Raw genomic sequence first — 8,745 nt, forward strand, 5'->3', positions numbered from 1 at the left:
ATCCAAGTCAATGCCGAGCTTCTAGTTTGCGCAGAATCCGGATTAAATCCATTGAAATCAATCGTTAAATACATACTTAACTTTACACAGTGACTGTCAGTTAATGGTTGTTTTCCTAGGAGTTCTTAGAAAGTTATTCCACTTTTGAAATGATTCTTTTTGTGTTTTCCCCTCAAAAAGCACTAAATAAATACACTAAAGAAATAATATACCAACATTACCGTTTCTGAAAAAGACACGTTCCACGATTTATTTGAAACAATAATTTCCTAGTCGGAAAAAAATCATACAGAACATATTTGAACTGTGTGACTTATTGGAATAAACCCAAATGCTTTGCTTTGAGTTCATACAGCCAGCAACAGAAATTGTTTATAGATCTTGAAGCTGTTGGGTGCATGAAATATTTCCACATGTTTCAAACCCTACTCATAAATGAGCCTTAATTTTGACCTATAAATGGTTTTCTGTGCTGTAATATTTAAAAGGCCAGTGTAAGTGCAAAATAATCATCATCTCCCAAAAGGCTGAAAAATTAGGAGATAAAAAGAGGCTGAAAGAAAAATACACATTGTAAAGAATGATTCCCTGATACCTCTTCTCCACCACCCCCAGCTCCTCTCAAGACTTTTCTTCTGCCTTTGTCAAGTGTAATAAGCTTTTCTTATATTTCATGTCAAATAGTATTCCTTCATTTTCAGGTTGTTGTTTCTTTTTTATAAAAGCGTATTTTCATTGTTCAGTTGAATAGCTTTCTACCTGTAAAAAATTAACGTGGGGTCCTGGGTTGGGATGGGATGCAGCATAATCTTTCCCATTAATATTAATGGAAATGTTTTATTATTTAATGACTTCTCACTTTGCAGTCAGGTTTTCAGGTACAATTTAAAGTCAAAAGTGAGGGCTAAGTATTTTTATTGAGGAACTCCTATGTTTTTTAAGTTTTTATTTAAATTCTAGTTAGTTACCATACAGTGTAATAGCAGTTTCAGGTAGACAATATGGTGATTCCGCACTTCCGCCCATCACCCGGTGCTCACCACAACAAATGCGCTCCTTCATCCCCATCACCTGTTTCACCCACCCCCCACCCACCTCCCCTCTGGTAACCAGCAGTTTGTTCTCTAAAGTTCAAAGTCTATTTCTTGGTTTGCCTTTCTCTCTCTTTTTTTTTCCCCTTTGGTCTTTTGTTTTGTTTCTTAAATTCCACATATGAATGAAATCATATGGTATTTGTCTTTCTCAGACTTACTTCACTTAACATCGTACTCTCTAGCTCCATCCACATTGTTGCAAATGGCAAGATTTCATTCTTTTTTATAGCTGAGTAATATTCCAGTGTGTGTGTCTGTGTGTGTGTGTCTGTGTGTGTGTGTGTGCGTGTGACATCTTTTTTTTCCCCCTCAGATCTAGGGTTACAGTTATAGGGTTAGAGTTAAAACCAGGTGAGTGTTAGGGTTAGGGGAAGGGTTAGGGTTAGGGTTAGGGTATGTGCCTGGTATCCTGCAGTTCAGAGACTTCTCCAGAGACTAAAACCCCAGACTTCTGCTGGGTGAGAATTGACATGGCAGGTGAGGGAAGGAGGGCACTGGGGGCTCTAAATACTCTTTAAATAGATATTTAATAGTTCCCTCTGTTTTTATTTCTACCTTCACACTCATTTTCAGAAATATTACCAATATTTTAATGTTTGTTGTCTTCTCCAGAATAACTAGGCTGCTTCTCAGCCTTTCTTATCATGTGTTAATCTTTCTCACAGCTAGGGTTAGGATTGGGGTTATGGTTAGGGTGAGAGTTAGGGTTAGGGTATTTCCCTCTTATCCTGCAGCTCAGAGACCTTTCCAGAGGGTTCGCTTTAGGGTTAGGGTTACGTGTTAGGAGTTTGGGGTCGGGGTTGGTGTATGGTTAGGATAGGGAGGAACTACTATATTTTGGAAATTGTTTTAAACACTGAAGAAAAAGTCATGGAACAGACCCGTGGTGTTCCTGCCTTCTTGGCGTTTGCAGTTAATCTGGGAAGACAGTTGAAATCATTTTTTATTTTCTAGAAATACGGCTCTACCTGTCTGGAGTTGATGGGGGGGTATCCTTTCACAGTGTATACATATATCAAGGCATCATGTTGTACAGTCTAAATATCTTACTTTTTTTTGTTAATTATACCTCAGATAGAGAGAGCGTAACTAGCTAGCTAGCTTCTGGTTTCTGTGTTGGAAGCTTGCTGCCTTCAGGGGAGTCAGGTGTTTTTCCCCAAGGCCAGGGGTCACTGGTCCTCCACTCTCATAAACCATAAACTAGGGAGACCTAGTTTAGCCTCTCAAGAAAACATGCAACCGCACAAATATCCCACCAGAAATCCTTGTGTTATCTTCCTAGACCTCCAAGTTTAGACAGAATAGATAATAGGACATGGCAGGGTGTCGTCACCAAAGGAGTAGGGAGTTTGGAGCCAGAAATTCTGGTTAAGTTCTGCCTTTACCATTTACCAGTTAAGAACTTTGGATAAGTCACTGTACTTTTCTGATCTTTGCTTTGTTAGCTAGAAAATGGGGACAATAATAACCACCACATGGATTTGTCATGAAGTTCAAACAAAATGTATATGAAAAGATTTTGTAAACTGTGGCTTTACTAGCTCTCGCTAATTTAGCCTTAGTGTCATTCATTCATTCACTCATTCATTTATATGCCAGCAATCATGTATTGAGAACCTAGAATCTGTTCTAACTACATGAATACTAAATAGCATTTGTCCTTTAGGGTCAGCTACTTGCCTCTTCCTTGACAGTCCATGATTAGCTGAGCAACCTGCTCCAGAATCCACAGTCATGAACTTCCTTTGTTCACGACCTCTTCACCAAGACATTCACCAGACTCCTACCTTCAAGGAACTTTGATTTTATAAAAAGATACAGTTTTCCAAAACTGAATGTACAAAACTCTGAAAATATAGGAAAATTCGAGTCACTTTTTTCTACACATTTTTCCTTCCAGTATATTACTCATACATGCCCAACAGAAGCTAAATTTATCTACCTCTCCCAGCTAAGCCATCTGTTGCATGTAAACATCAATGATGCATGCATCTAGTTAATTATGGTTCTCAAAAAATCTGACAACCAAGGGACATTAACTGTTAGGTGTTGATGCTGACATTACAGTGGAAAATGAAAAGATCTTTGTGTCAGAATGGATCTGTAATAGGCTTACCAATAAAGACAGAAAATTTGGAAATGGAAAATATAGGTCTCATGGAAGGAGGCATGAACGTCAACACAAAAGGGCAAGGAATGAAGCTTTAAAATTTTAAAGTGTCATTCATGTAATAGGAGAAAATAATCTGAAAGCCATTCAAAGGCAAATAATGGGAAGCAAAATAAAATTTTTCAAAATCCAAATGCACATACGCAGCCTTGCTTTCATGAGCCTCTCAGGCCAAATGCATATGCATAAAGAACATATGTGTATGGAAACATCTCCAATGAGGAACAATTCTATCGAATATGTTTTCATAGGAATCATTCTATGAACAAACATTCATTTAATGTAAATTATGTATTGGCCTAAATTACTATTCCAATAGAAATAAGTGGCAAGTTAGAGTAATAGTGAAATCAATATTATCCCTAAATTAATGGTATCACCAACTTACCTATTAATTTTAGTGAAATTTCTTTTTCTCTTTCTTACAATACCAGATGAGAGCGCTTCTCTCTGCTGTATTAGAAAAGGACTCAAAATAGGGAATATTAAATCAATTTTCATAGAATATCACCCACACTTGAACAAGTAATGATAAAATGAATACATAATATTGATTTACCCTAATTCTTAGAATAGACGCAATGGCAACTGGCATCAAACGACAGATAGAAAACATTATACCACATTACATCCTGTTAAAAGCAAGAGCCCAACCAAAGTCATGGCCTCAGTATCTTAATATTGAAAGCAACGAACCCCACTCTATATTCCCACCAAAATTTAGTCTGAGGAATTTGGATAATTCTAATCTGTTCTCAACTGTTGGTGTGGCTATGCACCATGTGAAGGTTGCAGACTCAAAAAACTCAATGAAGTCATTCGTTCTTATGTATCCCAACAAAAAGAAACCTGCAGAACCAATATACAGTAAATTAAAAATTAGGTATTTTTTCCTTCTGCTTTACAAGCAACGTTCTCGGCCCCTAAAGAAAAATCTTGTCTCCATGAGGAATTCATTCGGATTCCAATCTGTGCCCTTGACTGCGGGCACATTTGTCATCCTAGATCACCAATGGCCCCTGAAGTCAAGACCTCCAGACCACCTCCAACAATTCTATGACCCAGGAAAGCTTTCAAATGTTTGTTAAGTGTTATCTTCACTACAAAATTAAAAATCTCTCTATATATTTTATTAGTTTTGTTCTAAAAGTTCACAGGAGATTCTAAATGCATGTTTAAAATGTATTATAAATCTTTTTACCAAGCACAAAAATAATGATAAATTCCTATATTTCTGTTCATCTAGGACACCATGAATTATAAAAATTACCATTGGGTCAATAACAGCTTTTGGGGAGAAAAATAGACTATCATATTGATCGTATGTAATTATTTCAAAACCATGAAATATTAGTGGGGGGGCATATGCCTTGGTATTAAGGCAATGTCCTAATTCATCTGTTTCAGAAGTGAGAATTGTAAGAATTTGCATTTGCAGAGTGCTTGGGTGGCTCAGTCAGTCATGCGTCTGCCTTCAGCTCAGGTCATGATCCCGAGGTCCTGGAATCGAGCCCCATGTCGGGCTCCCTGCTCAGTGGGCATCCTGTTTCTCCCTCTCCCTGTGCCACTCCCCCTGCTTGTGCTCTCTCTCTCTCTGCCTCTGTCTCTCTCTCTCTGTGCCAAATGGATAAATAAAATGTTTTTTAAAAAAAAGAATTTGCATTTGCTAAAAGAAGGGAATACCTACCAATGTTTGTAAATATGAAGGATGTGGGTACCATACAAAAATTATGAAAACCTGCACTTCGCTGGTCCAGGTGTCCAGACACATTACAGTGAGCCAAACGATGATAGAAGAATGTATGTACGTTTGTTTTTCCTTAGTTTTCACAACAATCTGTATAATCTACATTTGAGAATAGATAGCGAAGTCTCCGTAAACTTAACCAAGAACAGTTTATTCAATTTCTTCGGCTGACTAGACAGAAGACATTTGGGTTTCATTTATCTTTGTAGTTCGGGAGGAACAAGACCAACACACATGAAGTTCCTATTGGTGAATCAGACCAGACCTGATTTTACACTGAGACGCTTGAGTCAACAGCCTACGAGTCAGCTGACTAGGTACAGAAGTAGATGAATTAAGGATGATGAGGAGGGGTACTACTGAATGGAGTGGTGGCTGGTACCGTATCTATAGACCCCTGTCTAGAAACTTCATTTTTTACACTGTTTTTTCCAGCTTCCCTGAAGGAAAGAGTAAGTCATTGCACTCTGAAGCATTGATAAGAGTCTCTTGCCTGGGTAAATTGAGTTTGGAGTTAGGCTGTCTCTTACTTGCTGTGTTTGTTTCCTACTGAGGCTCTAACAAATGGCCACAAATGTAGTTGCCTGAAAGAACACAAATTTATCATCTCACAGTTTTGGGATTCAGAAGCCTGAGATGCGCCCCAGTGGGTTAAAATAAGGTGTTGACAGGGCTGCTTTTTTTTTTTTTGGAGGTTCTAGTTTGTTTTCTTTGTTTTTTCCAGTGCCTGGAGGTTACCTGTATCCCTTCCTCACATTACTCCAACCTGTTCTTTATTGTACATTTCTTTCACCTTCTCTGCTTCTGTAATCACATCTCCTTCCCTATCTCTGACTCCTCTGTCTCTCTTTCCCTTATCAGAACCCCTTTGAGTCCATTGGGTCCACCCAGATAATCCCTGATAATCTTCCCAAGTCAAGGTCCTTAAATTAATCACATCTACAAAGTCCCCTTTTGTCGGGTAAGATAACATGGGACTTATGTATAGGCTCCAGAGATCAGGACACGGACGTCTCTGGGGCCTTTATTCTGCCTACCATACTTGCTTTCTTCTTCATTCCTTTTAAAATGGGGGCTCTCAAGTGATGTTCTGTGGCCCCTTGCCCAACTGCAAGACTCTGGACTCCAGTAGAACTTCTCTGACACTGCTATTTGTAGCTAGGCCAAGTCTAGACCTCAAAGTGTGGTCCTCTATATATGGAAAAGCCGATCAGCCCTACCTAGGACTTGTTAGAAATACAAATTTCTGGGCAAGAGCTGAAGCTCTGGGAGTGTGGCCCAGTGATCACGTGGTGATTCATGCTTAAGTCTGGGAACCCTTGGTCAAGACTTACATATTTTATATGTATTATTTATGTTAGCCTTCATTATTTTAAGTCAGTGTTAGTCACATCTTCTTATTTCCAGTGAGCTTTACCAGCTATAGCAAGGATGCAAGTATTGGGTGAGTAGGCCTTGAGCTCTTTTCTACAGCAATGCAATCAAAAGACATCACGATCTTCTGGGAAAGCCATTTCGTATTGCATCCAATTTCTTTTTTTAATACATTATTGTATTTAAATTTTTTCCAATTCTAATGAGAAATAATTGACGTACTTCACTGTGTCTGTTTAAGGCGTACAGCATGAGGGTCTGATTTGCATATATTGTGAAATGACCCCACAGTAGCTTCAGCTAACCCTCAGCTTCTCATATACCTACAATAAAAAGAAAAAAAAAGAAGAAAGGATAAAAGGGGGAAAAATTCTCCTTGTAATGAGAACTCTTAGGATTCACTCTCTTAACTTTCCCGTATATCATAGAGCAGTGTTAGTTGTGCCCAGAACTTATTTATCTTTTAATTGGTGGTTTGTGCCTTTTGACCCCCCACCTTTGTTTCCAATGCCACCTCCCAGTTTCCTTTTAATGACTCTTTTTTCCATAAAGGTTTTCCTTGGAGAGCCTGTTATGTGTCCAAAATTCCATAAAATGTTTCTCAGTTTGTACTCTCATTATATTCCTCCTCTCAGTCTTATAAAATAAATGCTCCCTGTTTTAAATATGAACAGATTGGGGCCAAGAGAGACAGGTTTCACCTAAGTGTATTTACCCAGAGCATACCCAGCTACTATTTCTGAATATTTCTGAATGAATCACAAGAGGAAAGAAGTGAGAAAGGGAGGCCCCGAAGGTCACAAAAGTACTAAGTGGAAGAGACAGGATTCAAAGCCACATCATTCTGATTTCAAACCCAACTTCATTCCATTTTGCAACATTGCCTCCAGTGCGTGTGTGCCTGTGCGTGTGTGCCCGTATATAGCCATGTGAATAGCATGCCCTATACTGTTAGTAGATGATTAGCATAAATAATGGCTAACTTAAGCTAGCAATCATGAATTATAACTGGTTAGCAGTTTTTAGCTTGACTCATACCAATATATCCATTGAGTTACCAGGGAATCTTTTCAAACACATAGACACATAACACCCCATATAATAAAAATATCAATTATGTATCAGTAGTTACAAATACATCTTTATCTTTTCTGTTTATTTTGTGTGTGACTCATAAAAAGACTGCATGTGTCTTCAGGGAGGAATATCTATGGTGAGTTTTCCTTTTCCCATAAAAATCGATGCAAATCATTTATTTATTCATTGGTCATACTCTCATTTACTTGTGTTGAAACATGTATATTTCATAATAAAGTTATTTAATATTATTGACACTTTTAGAAAAGCTGATTCCACTCTAAGATTTTTATCACAAGTAAATTACATGGAATTTCCCATGGAATGTGTACACATGGTAGCTATAGTTATTTATCAATTATGATCCATACATTTTATTGGACTTTCATGCCTCCAGTGCAGGGATTCATAGCCTGAAGGCCATCAACTAAGGGATCCATGGACAGAATTCAAGGCATCCATAAACTTGATACCATCAAATTCTATGTGTTTTATCTCATGCATTTGAAAACATTGATTCTGAGAAGGGGATTCCACCAGACTGTTCAAGAAGTCCATGATATGAGAAAAAACAGTCTGATTTAATGAAACTCTGTTTTATAATAGACACTGTATAATCAATGCTGCATGCACATTTAACCATATTTATTTAATTCAATTTAATAAATGATCAGGTCAACAAAGAATTAATGAACATAAATCTTCAAGTATGATTCTATATGACCAAGACAATTTTATCCTTGCTCGCAAGAAATTTACTATTTTTTCTCTCAAGACGTTTACAATTTATTCAGAAAGAGAATATCTTTTAAAATCAAAAATATATTAATACAACTGCTATGTTAAATGGAAAAAATAAGGTTTTTTTCCAACTTGGAAATATGAGTTTTATTGATATTTATTTATAATAATATTTATTATATTATGTTAGTCAACATACAGTACATCCCTAGTTTTTGATGTAAAGTTCCATGATTCATTACTTGCGTATACGTGCCCTCCTCAACATCCATCACCAGCCTATCCCACTCCCTTATCCCTCTCCCCTCCGAAGCCCTCAGTTTGTTTCCCAGAGTCCATAGTCTCTCATGGTTCATTCCCCCTTCTGTTTACCCCACCTTTCTTCTTCCCTTTCTTCTCCTACCGATCTTCCTACTTCTTATGTTCCATAAATGAGTGAAACCATATGATAATTGTCTTTCTCTGCTTGACTTACTTTGCTTAGCATTATCTCCTCCAGTGCCGTCCATGTTGCAGCAAATGTTGAGAAATCGTTCTTTTTG

Source organism: Ursus americanus, chromosome X (assembly GCF_024610735.1).
Source record: "Ursus americanus isolate L20-20 chromosome X, mUrsAme1.1.p, whole genome shotgun sequence".
Lineage (NCBI taxonomy): Eukaryota > Metazoa > Chordata > Mammalia > Carnivora > Ursidae > Ursus > Ursus americanus.